General features: G+C 43.1%; 3 non-coding genes across 3 annotated transcripts in view; 2 read left to right on the top strand and 1 right to left on the bottom strand.

Moving 5' to 3' along the window:
- The first annotated feature begins 8,149 nt into the window (after window positions 1-8,149).
- On the top strand, window positions 8,150-8,222 carry TRNAV-CAC (transfer RNA valine (anticodon CAC)). The gene has a single exon. It is a non-coding gene; the product is annotated as a tRNA-Val (tRNA).
- A 1,327-nt stretch (window positions 8,223-9,549) lies between these two features.
- On the bottom strand, window positions 9,550-9,622 carry TRNAK-CUU (transfer RNA lysine (anticodon CUU)). Its single transcript has one exon. It is a non-coding gene; the product is annotated as a tRNA-Lys (tRNA).
- A 5,299-nt stretch (window positions 9,623-14,921) lies between these two features.
- Window positions 14,922-14,967, top strand: part of TRNAD-GUC (transfer RNA aspartic acid (anticodon GUC)) — a 72-nt gene continuing 26 nt past the window's right edge. The window contains exon 1 of the tRNA in view: window positions 14,922-14,967. This exon is cut by the window's right edge and continues 26 nt beyond it. This is a non-coding gene — a tRNA (tRNA-Asp).

The raw sequence follows: 14,967 nt of genomic DNA, 5'->3' as shown, positions 1-14,967 counted from the left end.
CTTGCTTAACTTCTTTGGCTCCTCGGCAAGGCACTAGCAGCAGCAGCGTCATCATCATCTCCTATGATCACGCGCTTCTCTTCTAGCATGAAGCCGCTGCCGCTTCCGCACGATACAACGGTCTGTCTCTGCTGTTGCTTAAGGCTTACACTTCGTTCAGCAGCATCTACAATGATCTCGTGAGCGCACTTCGCTTCGAGCATGAACCCGATGGTTTTCTTTGCTCTGCCGTTGACTCAAGCGTTTGAAATTCGACTTAGTACGGTTTTGTTCATGAAAGAATGTCCATTAAAATGTGGGAAGGGGAGGAGGAGCAAGCTGGAGGGTTGGAGAAGGACAAGAAACAGCGATTCGACAAGGAACTGTCCAAAATTCGAGGGAACGCTGCCAAAAACAGAATTTGCTTAAAGGGGCTCTATCACTAGGAAAAGTCATTTTTAACTAATCACATCTTTGTATAGGCTTTAGAAAGTCTATTCCACACCTACCTTTAGTATGTAGATTGCCTCAGTGGTTTCTGAGTAAGTCCGTTTTCACTCATATGCTAATTAGATTAGACTGGTGCACGATATATTGTGCACTCCTCTCCTATTGTTTCCTATGAGTACAGCACAGGCTGCTGCTGCTGATGATGATGATGATGATGACTCAGTTTCTACTTACCAGAAGTTAATCAATGATGTCCAAAAACGCCAAAAAATGACCACTAAGAAGAAACCCAGGGACTATTGGTTACTGAATCGCTATGATGTGATGATTGTAGGAAACAAAAGTAAACTCATTTATCCTGTTAAAGGGATTCTACCATTAAAATCAAATTTTTTTTCTCATTCACAGGTAGGAATTCTCCTACCTTTAGATGTCTTCTCGACGGCGCTGTTTGGTAGAAATCACGGTTTTCGTCTGTATGCATATGAGTTCTCTCGCAGCACTGGGGGTAGTCCTCAGCACTCAAACAGCACGGGGGGAGTCCCCAATGCTGCGAGAGAAATCTCCAGTGCCGCCTCCATCTTCTTCAGGAATGGCCTCTCTGCACGTCTTCTTCCAGATCTGGGTTCAAACTTCTAGGCCAGACTGGCCATGCCCGCAGCCACATGAAAAATGGCTGTTTAAACAGTAAGTAAACGGCCATTTTCTTGTGGCCTTGCACAGTCGGCTCTGCCCAAGGCCTATGAGTTTGACCACCAGCTCTGGAAGAAGACGCGCAGAGAGGCCGTTCCTGAAGAAGATGGAGGCGTCACTGGAGAGTTCTTTCGCAGCATTAGGGACGCCCCCAGTGCTGTTTGAGCGCTGGGGCCCGCCCCCAGTGCTGCGAGAGAACTCATTTGAATACAGACGAAAACCGAGATTTCTACGGAACGGCGGCGCTGAGAAGAAAGCTAAAGGTAGGAGAAGAATAGACTTTCTTAAGGCTATTCCTATGTGTGAACGAGAAAAAATGTGATTTTAATGGTAGAATCCCTTTAAAGAAGGCGTCAGTACTATCCAGTATTACGTCATAGACTTCATTACATTTCATGCACTTCACAGAGCAGCTCATTTGGGGAGGGGGTTGATACTTGGCCTAAATAGCATTTGGCACTCTATAGAATGCTAAGTATCCTATACAATGCCTAGGCAAAGTACGGAACGAGTCTCCCACTTCATACATTTCCTAAAAACACCGGGCACTCTATAGAATATCTGCATTTCATAAATTACCTGTCACATAGACATCACTGTAACCTCAGTGTCAGAATCTCCTCTTTCATTGGACACCAAAAATACATTTGTAGATTTTATAATATCCAAGATACGAGATATAACTGATTTCACAGACTCTCTACCATATACATCAGAGGTCTCCAATGACCAGGCCGCGGACCAGTACCGAGCCTTGGATCACTTGATACCGGGCCGGTACATTGGGGACCTCTGTATGCTATTAGGTGTCATCTGATAGTCTGTGAAACAGTATAGGAGTATCATCCGTCACGTGGTAAGTGTCCACAAGACCTGTTATAGAGACTATACCAGCAGATCACTCACCACCTACCTGCGCACTAATGCAGCTTCTGACACATATTCTGTTCTGCTCCAGGAGCCTTCACTACGGTGTCACCGGGCCCTGGGAGCAGAATAGAAGATGCATATACCCGGTGTACAAGAACAGATCCCCGGAGCTGCATTAGTAAGCAGGTAAGTATAATGGAATTGTAATTATAGTAACAGTATGGTGGGGGATTATCACCTGTAGGGGGCACTACTAGGGCTCTTATACAGCAATAGCCTCCCCCTCCTTACACAGGTAATAGCAGCCACCCCACAGGTAATGTTAGGGCACTATAACTGTAATGGAGGCCTGCTAGCAATATTACCAGTGGGGGGCACTACTAGGGCTCCATTACAGTAATTTTGCCGCCCCCCCCCCCCCCATCCCAACAAGTAATAGTCTCCCTCCGCGCACACAGGTAATGTTATTAACTATATGGAGTGCACTATTACTGCATTAGAGCCCTAGTAGTGTCCTCCACAGGTAATAGCTCCGCCACTCACAGGCAAAGTTATATTATGTGTGTGTGGGAAGGGGGGGGGGCACTATTACAGCGATAGCGTCCCCCAGTTAATAACATTACCTATAGGGGGGTGGGGAATATTAAGGTTAAACAAAATGCCACCACAGTTAATAACAGTCCCCTCACACACAGGTAATGTTATGAACTGGGGGGGGGGGGGGGGGGGCACTGTTACTTTAATAATGCTCCCCCAGTTAATAATATTGTTGCTATTACCTGTAGGGGGACACTATTACTGCTGTAGTGCCCCCGACACTTAATACAATCCCTCACAGACGCAGGTAATATTATTAGAGATGAGCAAATAGTATTCTAAACTAGAATTTAGAATACCTCGCTCCCATAGGAATGCATGGGAGCGGCCATACAGAAAGGGGTTAAGCGCCGGCCGGCCGCACCGGCCGCTTAACCCCTTGCTGTACTGCCGCTCCCATGCATTCCTATGGGAGCGAGGTATATGAAACTGAAGTTTCGGATACTATTCGCTCATCTCTAACTATTATCTGTAGGGGTCACTATTACTGTGCTCCTAGTAATGGCCTCCACAGGTGATAGTCCATCCCCACACACAGGTAATATTACAGTAATAGTGCCCCCTGAGTGATGGTCCCCCCCCCCCCCTTGCCCTACCTATAGTTTATTAAGGGTGCGCTCTCCCATATCACTCCTAATTGAGTGAGGACCCCTCCCCCTACTTTGATTAAGGAAGTCGTCCATACCACCAATAAGTTATGCATGATATGGAGAGATCTCCCTTAATAAAGTATAAGGAAATGTATAAATGTAATCATTATATATGCTCTTTATTGTATTCTCTTATAATCCATATAGATTACTATTCTGGGCTACGACTGATTCAATATCAAAGCAAAAGAGAAGATGTGTTTCTGTCCGGTTTCGAACCGGGGACCTTTCGCGTGTTAGATGAACGTGATAACCACTACACTACAGAAACTTCCATGCACTTGGCTTCTAGTTCATGTTGGATAGAGACACATATGTGGCCGGACACTTATTATAGATGATCATCTGTTACCAGCCATCAGTCATAGACATTAAAGGGGCTCTATCAGCAAAATCATGCTGCTAGAGCCCCACATATGCGTGCATAGCCTTTAAAAAGGCTATTCAGGCACTGTAAAAGTTAAATTAAACTACCCCCCCCGTTTTAAAATAATAACTTAGAAAAGAATCTTCTCTACTTACGGAACGTGCACCCTGGGCGGGCATTCAGGGTGCGCCGTCTTCTTCTTCCCCGCCTCTTCTTCCTCTGTCGTCTTCGGTCCCGTCCTCCTCCGGCGCTTGCTCGCGGACACTGATAAAAAAAAACAGCCCGGGCGCATGCGCAGTAGCACGCGGCTTCTACTACGGCTACTGCGCATGCGCCCGGGCTATTTTTTTTTTATCAGTGTCCGCGAGCAAGCGCCGGAGGAGGACGGGACCGAAGACGACAGAGGAAGAAGAGGCGGGGAAGAAGAAGACGGCGCACCCTGAATGCCCGCCCAGGGTGCACGTTCCGTAAGTAGAGAAGATTCTTTTCTAAGTTATTATTTTAAAACGGGGAGGTAGTTTAATTTAACTTTTACAGTGCCTGAATAGCCTTTTTAAAGGCTATGCACGCATATGTGGGGCTCTAGCAGCATGATTTTGCTGATAGAGCCCCTTTAAAGGAGATTTTAGCGGTGAGTATACATACTACAGCATTGCCCCATAGACTACAGCTTGTACGGTGTGTGAGCAGCGTGGCTCTTCAGGGTGATCTGCAGGGGCCCTGGGTGTTGGACCCCCACAAATCTAATATTGATCTTAAGGATAGGCCATCAATCATAGTGTGTCCACTGCTCAGGGAATGGAGCAGAGATGTGGCTTTGTGGTTGCCAACCCATGACCCAAGGCAGAGATAATGTTCCTTTTATAGATATGTAAATCATATAGCAAGTGCATCAGGGGTGGGACAGATTTGGGAGATTTGCTTATAGACAGCTGTAACACGCACAGAGGGTGAACATGTTACTCACAGCTACAGGGGTGTTGTTACTCTACAAGTCCGGGGGAGTGCTGAAGCACTTACAGGTGTCTATAGGTAAAGCTGGCAAGTCAGCCCCGCCTCCAGTGCACTTGAAGGCTGATTTGTATAAATAGATGATTGTCTCTGCATTACTTTATCGTTTTTGCTCCTATTACCCATACACAGCATTATTAGTGGTTTGGCAGACCTGTCATGTTCCCTTTAATGTTGCTCCATTATCTATATTGGTGCACCAGTGTCTCCCAGTGTAACATGGATCTGGTCATTGAATTTGTTGATGACTTTAAGAGGTTTTCCAGGCAAAATTATTAATAACCTCTCCTATAAAAGAGTCACAATATCATATTAGTGGGGCTGCAACACCAAGCACCCCCACTGATCAGCTGATCTCAGCAGCTAATACACAGAGAATGGATCAGGAAGCAGATAGCGCCGTTCTCTGCATAGTGGCTATATCAGGTACTGCAGGTTAACTCTTATTCATTTGTATGGAAGCTAAGTTGCAGTGACTCAGTTCAGCCACTACACAGAGAACAGAGCTGTCTTCTTCCTGATCCATTCTCTGTCACGAGCTGCTGAGAACAGCTATTTAAATGGGATGTTGGGTGTCAGACCCCCACCAATTTGATTTTAGTGACGTATCTTTAAAATAGGTCATCCATATTTTTAGCTAGGAAAACCACTTTAAAGCAAAGCCAGTTATAAGCGTCAGAAAATCTTTCATAAATAATCTAGGCTTGGTAAAGCTCTGAGGTTAGTAAGAACACCTGACCCCCCAAAAAAGAGGCCCTAGGCATCCCCATACATGGAAATATAGGAAAGGTAAGTTTTCCATTATTGTTAAGGGGTTAAAATGTAAATAAAACTATATCAATTTGGTATCCCTGGAATTGTACCGCAACATACCCTGTTTCCCCGAAAATAAGACACCCCCCCTTCACCTTCTGGATCACATACAACCGGCAGTCGTGCCGGCGCTCCGCTAAGGAAGCATCAGCATGACTGCCGATTTTTCACCGCTCCAGCCGCTGCATAAGACTTCCCCCGAAAATAAGAAAGGTCATATATTTCGTTAGATAATTAATTATAAGAAACTGCCTTATTTTCGGGGGAAACAGGGTAGAATACAGGTGACTTGTCATTTTGTCTGTAGAATGAATGCTGTAAAAATGAAGCCCGTAAGAAAGTGGCACAAATGCAGTTTTTTTCCAATTCCACCCCATTCTGAATTTTTTTTCCAGCTTCCCAATACTTTGTACAGAATAATAAATGATTCCATAATGAAGAACAATTTATTCCACAAACATTAACACCTCATATGGCTCCGAGTATGGAAAAATATATGGGTTTGGGAGTGGGAGAGTCTGACACCAGGGTCAAGCATTTTAAACCAGTAACACAGATGGGTCACCTGAATGTATTGGCCTTTTCCCCATGAAAATGTATGGCTCAATTAGCGTATTGTCTGCCACAGCGGGAACAGTACAGAGTAGGGGGGAGCTTTGTTTGTCACTTACATCTTAGCTGAATGACCTCTGCCCCTGGTGGTGACCACCCATGGAGAGTTACCTTTGTGTCATGTCTGACTCTCAATACACTGGTGATGCCCCCTGCAGAGCCTACAACATTCTCAGAATGGCTTTTTATGTGGGGCAAGATTTCTTTTTTATTGATTCCATTTTGGGAAAGGTCTGATGGTTTGATCCCTTTATCTAGGAGGCAAAGTGTTGAAAAATCAGCCATTTGGCCAACAGTAACAGCCTAGATAGATATGGAAAAAAAATCTTATTGTAGAAAAATGCTTCTTTCTCCATTTATTTCTATTTGAATTTTTGATATTTTTTGGGGGGCTTTTTAAATACTTTTAGAAACTTTTTATTTATTTTTTACTTTTATTTTCCTGGATGCCTTCAATAGGCAGATATGTCTGACACTCATACGTCTTGAAAAAAAAAAAGTTACAGGGAAAAAATAAAATATTTATGTTTCTGCCTGGTTTCAAACCGGGGACCTTTCACATGTGAGGCGAACGTGTTAACCTCTACACTACAGAAACTGACTTATTGATGTTAGGTGACTACACAAGCTGGGGTATTGTCATTTCAATTATTCTTTAACCCCTTCCCTTTGACGACATTTTTTGATTTTTCGTTTTTGACTCCCCCCTTCCAAACCCCATAACTTTCTTATTTTACCGCTCTCAGAGCTATATGAGATCATAATGATTGCGGATTACATTTTTGTTCATGATGCTACCATTTATTAATCTGCACAATGTATTGGGAAGCTGGAAAAAAAATTCGGAATGGGGTGGAATTGAAAAATAACTGCATTAGTGCCACTTTCTTATAGGCTTCATTTTTACGGTGTTCACTCTGTAGCCAAAATGGCACTGCCCGGGCACCCAGCATAGAGCCAACACCACTGCCAGTGCCCACAGCACAGACCCCCAGCCTGGAAGGCTCCTGCCCGCGACTGACTGGAGAGCGGGAAGCGCATCATCCCCCGGAGCTGCTTCTGCTTCTGTCCCGTGTGTCTCGGCGGCATAGCAGAGGGAACACTTCCCTCCGCTCCGCCGCCGAGACACACAGGACAGAAGCGGGTCACACGATTGACCTATATTTCCTTTGCGATCGACTGGTAGATTGCGATCGACGTACTGGGCACCCCTGATCTACAGTATCATAATTTGAAAATGTATGTATGTGTAACTCTGTAAGGACGTAGATAAATTGATAAATAGTAGTAGATGAACTATATAGACCAAAATGAGATTATAACTTCTTTATTTTTTTCAAAAAATGGCTGGAGATTAGTATAAAAGGCTCTCGGTCATTTTTGACCGAACAGTACAAGTGTAAAAAAAAGACGTGGAGCAAAAAGTAAGCAAAAAATAAATAAAAACGGCTATTAGTAAGAACCCCTCAAATGAGGAAAAGTCAATGAACCACAAGTTTCAGAACCGCATAATGAATATTTTAAAAACTATCAAATTTCGAATTCGGTCATTTTTGACCGAACAGAACAGCAGGGGTCAATGCTTGCAATCCGTACGGGCACTGATCCTGGGCATTAGTGCTGAGTCTCTGCTGTATAATACAGCAGAGACCCAGTGGCTATGATGGCTGTTCAGATCCTGAACATCTGCCATACTATTACAGTGGATGTTGGGAATGGAAGGGTTTGCACCATTATAAACACTTATCCCCTATCCATAGTTTAAGTGTCCAAACATTGGGTAAAAGTCCCCCTAAAGCCTCCTAGTGAATGGAGCACCAGTGCGCTTGCATGACTGGCACATGGTCAATTTCTATGGGACTGCGGCCGCTTCAAGAGATTATAGTCTGTGACCGTTCCCACTGACTCTAATGTAAACAACAAAACGGACTATATGCAGCCGGGAAGAGTTCCGTAAGTGGAGAAAGAAGCATTTTTCTGTATTAAGATTTTTTTTCATATCCATCTATCTAGACTGCTACGATTGCTTTAAAGAACAATAACTGAAATGACAGGCAGTGTTGGGTTATTGCCCCAGCTTGTGTAGCCACCAACCATAGACAAGGCAGTTTCTGTAGTGTAGTGGTTATCACGTTCGCCTCACACGCGAAAGGTCCCCGGTTCGAAACCGGGCAGAAACAAGTCTTAATTTACTTTTTAAAATATATGAGTAAAACAATGGTGCTACATAAAAAGTTGTCTTTATAAAATAAGAAGACAAAAAGTTAAAGTTAAATAAGACAACTAGGACATATAAATACAAAGCAGCGAATACAATGCAACAAACAACATATGGACTAGGGTCGTATAACAACATTGGCAGCGACAACCAAAGCTTGTCGTGTCTTTGTGCTGCTCCTTCACTCACATTAGTGAATGGAGTCTCGTTGCGATCAACGTTTGACTTTTTTGCAACTAGAAGTCTCGGTCGTGATGACCTTTCACTTACATGGCTGATACAATGATGGGTGATGGAGTCACAGGATGATACGATGATCCTTGATCATGCGATGGGAGTCTCGGCCAAAGTCACCTAACCTTAGGCTGATTGTTATACTTATTAAGCCCCTCCACCACTACCTATCTTAAATCATCCAACACCCCATTTCAATAGCTGTTCTCAGCAGCGGCTCATGACAAAGAATAAATCAGGAAGAAGACACCTCTGTTCTCTGTGTAGTGGCTGAACTGAGTCACTGCAACTCAGCTTCCATACAAATGAATGGGACCGGACCTGCAGTACCCGATACAGCCACTGTGCAGAGAATGGCGCTATCTGCTTCCTGATCCATTCTCTGTGTATTAGCTGCTGAGATCAGCTGATCAATGGGGGTGCTTGGTGTTGAAGCCCCACTAATCTGATATTGATGACCTTTCTATTGGGGAGGTTATTAATATTTTTTGCTCAGAAAATCCCTTAAAGCCAACAACAAAAGTTTGCCACGGGGCCCTGCCTTTCAGTTATGCCACTGTATATGGGTGAATTTCTTAACCCATTAACAGCTATAACAGACATTAAAAAAATAAAACCAACACTTTTTTTCTCAGAAAACCCTTTTAAGCTACAAGTTTATATATGATCCTTTTAAGCAGAGATTTCAGAGAAAATGTTAGTTTAGCAGGGAGGGGAGAAAAAGGGCCGGAAGAAAGAAGCATTTTTCTCTTATAATACTATAGAGTAATATATTAAAAGGGATGTGAGATAGAAGACTGTCTGGTCCTCTGGTATCTGTTAGCTGATCCTCTTGTGTACAGGCTGGAGAATGTTTCCTGTGTACTCGAAGTAACACAGTGGTCAGTCATGTGACAACAGTCAGAGCGTCAGCAGTACAGGTTGGGATAGAAGACGTCTGATCCTCTGGTACAATACAATGGTGTAGGCTTTTCCTAACTCTACACATTTTTCAGATGGGCTCTGCTTCTCTTTGTATACAAATACTTCTACCAAATGAAAACAAAAATATTAGTCGCCCAACGTGGGGCTCGAACCCACGACCCTGAGATTAAGAGTCTCATGCTCTACCGACTGAGCTAGCCGGGCTACTGCATTTTTTTAAAGGGTTTTTATGCAACCAAAGAAAATCAAATAAAGGAATGAGGTTAAACTAATAGGCAACATTCTTATTTGTCATAGGCCCCACTGTTCATTGTGCCCATTTTCGTTTTGGACAGTCCATTGATGATGAGCCTCGGCCTCCATATGGGCTGCAGGGATTTCTATTACTCATCACGGACCCTTCATGTGTTAGACGAATATAATAAACACTACAGACAGAAAGTTCCATGTGTATGTTTCCTGACTCATATTACTGGGGACATTGGTCTATCTTCTATACCAGGGATGTAAAACATAGACCCATAGTGTATGAAAGTGCTTTATAACTAGGTTCCTAGGAGTCCTGACAATGTTCTATACTATGTATTATAGATAGGTTCCTAGGAGCCCTGACAGTGTTCTACACTATGTTTTATAGATAGGTTCCTAGGAGCCCTGACAGTATTCTACACTATGTATTATAGATAGGTTCCTAGGAGTCCTGACAGTGTTCTACACTATGTTTTATAGATAGGTTCCTAGGAGTCCTGACAGTATTCTACACTATGTTTTATAGATAGCTTCCTAGGAGCCCTGACAGTATTCTACACTATGTATTATAGATAGGTTCCTAGGAGCCCTGACAGTGTTCTACACTATGTTTTATAGATAGGTTCCTAGGAGCCCTGACAGTATTCTACACTATGTATTATAGATAGGTTCCTAGGAGTCCTGACAGTGTTCTACACTATGTTTTATAGATAGGTTCCTAGGAGCCCTGACAGTATTCTACACTATGTATTATAGATAGCTTCCTAGGAGCCCTGACAGTATTCTACACTATGTTTTATAGATAGGTTCCTAGGAGCCCTGACAGTGTTCTACACTATGTATTATAGATAGGTTCCTAGGAGACCTGACAGTGTTCTACACTATGTTTTATAGATAGGTTCCTAGGAGCCCTGACAGTGTTCTACACTATGTTTTATAGATAGGTTCCTAGGAGCCCTGACAGTGTTATACACTATGTTTTATAGATAGGTTCCTAGGAGCCCTGACAGTGTTATACACTATGTTTTATAGATAGGTTCCTAGGAGTCCTGACAGTATTCTACACTATGTATTATAGATAGGTTCCTAGGAGCCCTGACAGTATTCTACACTATGTTTTATAGATAGGTTCCTAGGAGCCCTGACAGTGTTATACACTATGTTTTATAGATAGGTTCCTAGGAGCCCTGACAGTGTTATACACTATGTTTTATAGATAGGTTCCTAGGAGTCCTGACAGTGTTATACACTATGTTTTATAGATAGGTTCCTAGGAGACCTGACAGTGTTATACACTATGTTTTATAGATAGGTTCCTAGGAGCCCTGACAGTATTCTACACTATGTTTTATAGATAGGTTCCTAGGAGCCCTGACAGTGTTATACACTATGTTTTATAGATAGGTTCCTAGGAGCCCTGACAGTGTTATACACTATGTTTTATAGATAGGTTCCTAGGAGCCCTGACAGTATTCTACACTATGTTTTATAGATAGGTTCCTAGGAGCCCTGACAGTGTTATACACTATGTTTTATAGATAGGTTCCTAGGAGCCCTGACAGTGTTCTACACTATGTTTTATAGATAGGTTCCTAGGAGCCCTGACAGTGTTATACACTATGTTTTATAGATAGGTTCCTAGGAGCCCTGACAGTGTTATACACTATGTTTTATAGATAGGTTCCTAGGAGTCCTGACAGTATTCTACACTATGTATTATAGATAGGTTCCTAGGAGCCCTGACAGTATTCTACACTATGTTTTATAGATAGGTTCCTAGGAGCCCTGACAGTGTTATACACTATGTTTTATAGATAGGTTCCTAGGAGCCCTGACAGTGTTATACACTATGTTTTATAGATAGGTTCCTAGGAGTCCTGACAGTGTTATACACTATGTTTTATAGATAGGTTCCTAGGAGACCTGACAGTGTTATACACTATGTTTTATAGATAGGTTCCTAGGAGCCCTGACAGTATTCTACACTATGTTTTATAGATAGGTTCCTAGGAGCCCTGACAGTGTTATACACTATGTTTTATAGATAGGTTCCTAGGAGCCCTGACAGTGTTATACACTATGTTTTATAGATTGGTTCCTAGGAGTCCTGACAGTGTTCTACACTATGTATTATAGATAGGTTCCTAGGAGCCCTGACAGTGTTCTACACTATGTTTATAGATAGGTTCCTAGGAGCCCTGACAGATGCACTAAAGGTTTCAATATTACCAACAAATAGTTTAAAGGTGTAAGGCTTTACTACAGCCCTGTTTTTTATTGTACCCCGGCCCTTTTTGCTTTAATAGTAAATACTATTTGGATTAGTAAGCATCTTTTGCTACAGCACTGTATTCTGTATTCTGCTTTACTCAGGATCATTTGATTTAAGAGTAACTATTATTGTGATAAGCCAAGCACCTTTTAAACTATTTGTTGGTAATATTGAAACCTTTAGTGCATGTGTCAGTATCTATATGATTTTGGATGATCACATTGGCTAACGATGGAAATTTGTATATATTGATTGATTTTAATATGTTGCTACCATATTGGACTGTTCTTTTTATAGTTTGTATCACACTGAAGAAAGGGCAGATGCCGCCCTCGTGTTTAATAAACTGTTCAAGACCATACTTTGGTGTGCGCGCTTACTCCCTACCCCTCCACTCCTGTCGGGCTTGCCTGAGGAATCACCTATCATTGTATCACGCTGTTTCACAGTGTAAGGGAAAGAGCTGCTGCTATAACACCTTTTATATGCTCATATGGAGTTGTGACTATTTCACAACACCAATAGGTAAGACAATAACTACATATCATCACCAAGAGTGTTTATAATTACTACACTATATTGGCGCTCGGTGTCTCTCCCATTTTATCTTTTTACAAAGTCCTGCAAGTCCAACTTTGTGCCCGACCAAAAAAACACCTGACCCCACAAAAAAAGGTGCGCTATACAACCCTGTACACAAAAATATAAGAAAGTCATGGGTGTCAGAATATGGTGACTTTAAGAAAAAAATTTTTGGCTTTTTTGTTAAGGGGTTAAAATGTAGATTAAAACTAAATAAATACGGTATCCCCGGAATTGTACCAAAACATAGAATACAGGTGTCACCCCATTCCACCATATTCAGGATTTTTTTCTGTCTTCCCAGTACATTATACAGAATGATACCATTATGAAGAACAATTTTTCCCGCAAACATTAAGGTCTCATATGGATCTGTGAATCTAAATATAAAAAGGTTATGGGGTAGTCCCTGACTTCTTATACTTCCCCAAACTTCAAAGTATAGTTTCCAACTTCATATGGGAGGGTAAGAAGTCTTGGGTCTGATTTAAAGTGATGACCAGACCTTGGACCAGCGGGGGAGCAGGTGTTCAGATGTTAGGAAGTACTACATGGCGTCTATCCTTGAGCAACTTAAGGTTGGATGGGATGAGACCTCTAAGTGGCGTTGGGCAGAGATTGAGAAGAGTTTGTTGGATGCCCCGCTTTGGAGTATCCTACGCCCTAGAGATCTGGGCCGCACTACTGCACACCTTCCTTTGTTGAGCACTGGGGCCTCCACAGTTGCATGGTGATATTTCTTGTCTAACACTTCTTTGGAGGACCTGGCCCCTTTGACCAAAATGCCATTACTGTACGTGACCGCATTCCATCCTCAGTTGAGACTGCGTGGCTGGGTGTCTAGGGGCCTACATAAGATTGCCCATCTGTTTTCTGAAGAGGGGCTCAAATCGTTCTCCATGCTAAAAAATTAGTTTAACCTCCCCAAAACTGACTTTTTTACATTTCTACAATTGCGTCACCTTTTTCAGACCCACGAACCCTCGAGATTAGTCTTCCCCAGACTTGCTCTAAAATTGTGGAATTGATCCTTGCCTGTTAAAGGGGGGACCTCTGCGTTTTACGGCTTTCTTTCTGTTCCCACTGAGCGGGTCAAGCCTTTTCATCTGCTCTGATGGGAAACGGATCTTCCAGACTCATTCCTCTGACGGACTGGTATGAGGCTAGTGGGTTTGTCAAACGTGTCTCTAGGGGAGCGCTGCACTGGGAGACGGCCTTAAAGATAATGCTGCGCTGGTATAGGACCCCTAGCCGGCTGGTGCACATAGACCCCTCCTTTTTGAAACTCTGCTGGAGGGGATGCGGTCACGTAGGGTCTTTATACATTTGTGGTGGGAGTTCCCTCCGGTCTTAGCCTTTTGGGTAGCAGTATTTAACTTTATGTCCTCCATGGCTGGTCTTGTTATACACCCCTCTCCTGGTCTGGCTCTTTGCTTCTTGGATACTGGTCTTTTCCCCTCAGGCACGCAAGTTGTGTTGGGTCAGATAGTGCTGGCAGCTCGATCCATGATCGCTCGTCAGTGGAAATCCGCACTTTGTCTGACCATTAACGAACTTTTATTTTTACTTCCTCCCTCCCCTCCTCTCTCCCCCTCCTGGATCTCTCCCTTTCCCTATTTGCTCCTGATCCTACTTGGCCTCTCTACTATGATCTAGACCAGGGGTGCTCACACTTTCTGGCCCCCTCCATCCCTAAGAGTGGGGAGCGTGTCATCCCCCGGAGCTGCTGCTGCCTGGCCTGCAAGTGTCCGGGGTGCTTGTTCACAGTGCAGGCTGAGAGCCGACTCTCAGCCTGCACTGTGAACAAGCAGACACCAGGGATCCCTGGCTGCATCCTGCGATCGACCCATACGTCCTTTGCGATCGACCGGTAGATTGCAATCGACATACTGGGCACCCCTGGTCTAGATAAAGAGTGCGTGGGAAGCTCATGTGGGCCCTGCTCTTGGTTTTCGTACATAATTCCTCTTTATTTTGCATGGGCTAACCTCACATCTTGAATATAGTATGGAGCAATGTTCTTCTGTTTATTCTTTCTTATGTATAGTTTCTTGTTGATTTTTTCTTCTGTTTCGTATATAATGTAAAACCTTCGTTTTTCTTCTTAATAAAAATCAAATTTAAAATAAAAATGTTATGGGGTATGGTAGGCGGGGAGTCAAAAAGGAAAATTGTATAATACCACCAGCGGCGAGGGTTAATATAAAGAGCATTGAAGTGAAAGAGTCTAATTTTTTTTTTTTTTGGGGGGGGGGTTATATATATATATGTGCATTTTTTTTATTATCATTCACGAACAATAAAACTATCTGGGGTTGCAATAAGCAAGGAGGGATGAAACATAGATTGGATCTTATAGAAAAATCCGATGCGTCACTTAAAGGAAACCACAATGGCAAATCCTCGTTAGTATAGTGGTGAGTATCCCCGCCTGTCACGCGGGAGA

This window comes from Leptodactylus fuscus, chromosome 5, assembly GCF_031893055.1.
Source record: "Leptodactylus fuscus isolate aLepFus1 chromosome 5, aLepFus1.hap2, whole genome shotgun sequence".
Classification (NCBI taxonomy): domain Eukaryota; kingdom Metazoa; phylum Chordata; class Amphibia; order Anura; family Leptodactylidae; genus Leptodactylus; species Leptodactylus fuscus.
Note: the sequence above shows the minus strand (reverse complement) of the source record. Positions and strands in the feature narration are given on the sequence as shown.